Genomic DNA, 1746 nt, shown 5'->3' with positions numbered 1-1746 from the left:
AAAAAAAAACAAACAAACCAACACATCAGAACTTATCGGCAGCAGAAGTAAAACACAAGTGGAGTACAACGTGGAAACAGATCATCAGCATGTAAAAACGGTATAAAAGGAACCGCTATTGCTTGGACAGAGTAAAAATACTGGGTAACAAATTTGCTTGACCAATTATTTACAGTCAGGGCAATTTATTTGTTTAATTCTTTTTAAACGTATGGCTCAAGAAATGACTGCCCACTTCCCTTCTTTTAGAAATGACACTAAACAATGATTACAAAAGTGCTTCCTGCTCGGAAAGGCTGGAAGAGGCAACGGTCTGTGAAGCGTGGTACCTCCTCGTCAGGAGAGCCGGCAGCCGAGCCTCTCAGTCTTTAATTCTTGGTATGTTGTAGGCATAGCGAACCAGAGGGAAGCCTCGGCTTTGGTAGAAGCAGGCCCGGCCGCAGGCCTGCACTTGGTCTGAGCTGTCTGACACAAAGGAATCATCTTCGTCTGCGTAGTCAGAGTGGGCCGACTGGGTGCCGCAGTCCGACCAGTAGCCATCCGGCCTTTGGCAAGACACCACCGCCAGCGTGGGGCAGCTGTGGGATTTGATCAAGTGTTTGCACGGCACGGGCTTGGACAGGAGGAGCGATTCGCAGCACTCGCACACGGCGATGCTACCGCCCTGCAGGTGTGTGTACATGCCACAGTCGTAGTAAAAATCCTGCGTCGCGCACCCTCCCTGAGCGCTGACAGAAATGGCTACCGCTCCGTTCTTCCTGCTCACCTGGCGCCTGAGCAGCTTCCAGTCCTCCTTGAACTTTGGGTTGAAGAAGACATACAGGACCGGGTTCAGGCACGCGGGTAAGGGAAAAAATATCAAGGTAACAGACTTCATGATCTCAGGGCTGATCGAAATCGCAGTGATCAACGGCGCAAACGAGAAAAACGCAACAGGGCAGAAAAAGATGCAGTTTGTGAAGATGAGCCACGCCACATGCTTAATCATGCTGGACTGCGAGTTTTCTGAGAGGTCCTCTTTTTCCAAGTTGCAGTAAAGTTTAGTGTAGATAACGGCCATCAGCAAAAATGCCAATGAATTCAGAAGCACTAAAGTTACCGTGAAGCCCAGCGAAGGCGTCTCTCCAGTGGGGAAGGGCAAGCAAAGGGGCGACGCCGAATACTTCGCTTTATGGAAAAGTGGTAAGCATCCTGCTACCACAGCACACAGGAAAGCAAGAACTGCTGCAATTTGAAACTGTTTTTGGTGATTGCTTTTCCCCTTTTTAATGATTTCCTTTGCAGAGAAGCTCCGTTCAACAGCCGCCAACATCAGGAAAAAAATGGCACTTTCTGATGAAAATACTGCAAGGAAGCCGGTGACTCTGCAACCGCTGCCTGTCTCCCACCATATGCCAAATTCAGAAAATCTTCCCCAAGAGACAGCGTCCAAGAAAGTTAAAATACCAGTATAGACTCCCATAAATAAGTTAGAGATGGAAATCAGACCTATAAACAGTTTGGAAGATGGCAATGGAGCACAAGATGCAAATATCGTTAACATGACAAGCAGGTTGAAGAACAAAGCAACCAAAAAAATAAACCAGACAGTAAGTCGAATCATCCAGCTTCCCAGTAAATATTCACAAGGCTTAAAAGCACCTACAAAAAACAAACAAAACAGGACAACCAATTTAGGGGAAACTAACCCAAAACTGTGCCTTAATAAGCAAGATCTTCAAATGTTTACAAGAGCACTACTCATTC

The 1746-nt window shown here is 46.7% G+C and overlaps 1 pseudogene; it reads right to left on the bottom strand.

Annotated features, from left to right (window-relative positions):
• Positions 1 to 6: 6 nt before the first annotated feature.
• LOC104916780 lies at positions 7 to 1700 on the bottom strand (annotated as a pseudogene).
• Positions 1701 to 1746: the final 46 nt, after the last annotated feature.

The sequence above is a fragment of the Meleagris gallopavo genome, unplaced genomic scaffold, assembly GCF_000146605.3.
Source record: "Meleagris gallopavo isolate NT-WF06-2002-E0010 breed Aviagen turkey brand Nicholas breeding stock unplaced genomic scaffold, Turkey_5.1 ChrUn_random_7180001945369, whole genome shotgun sequence".
Taxonomy (NCBI): domain Eukaryota; kingdom Metazoa; phylum Chordata; class Aves; order Galliformes; family Phasianidae; genus Meleagris; species Meleagris gallopavo.
The sequence above is the reverse complement of the archived record's forward strand: the minus strand, read 5'-3'. Positions and strand labels throughout refer to the sequence as shown.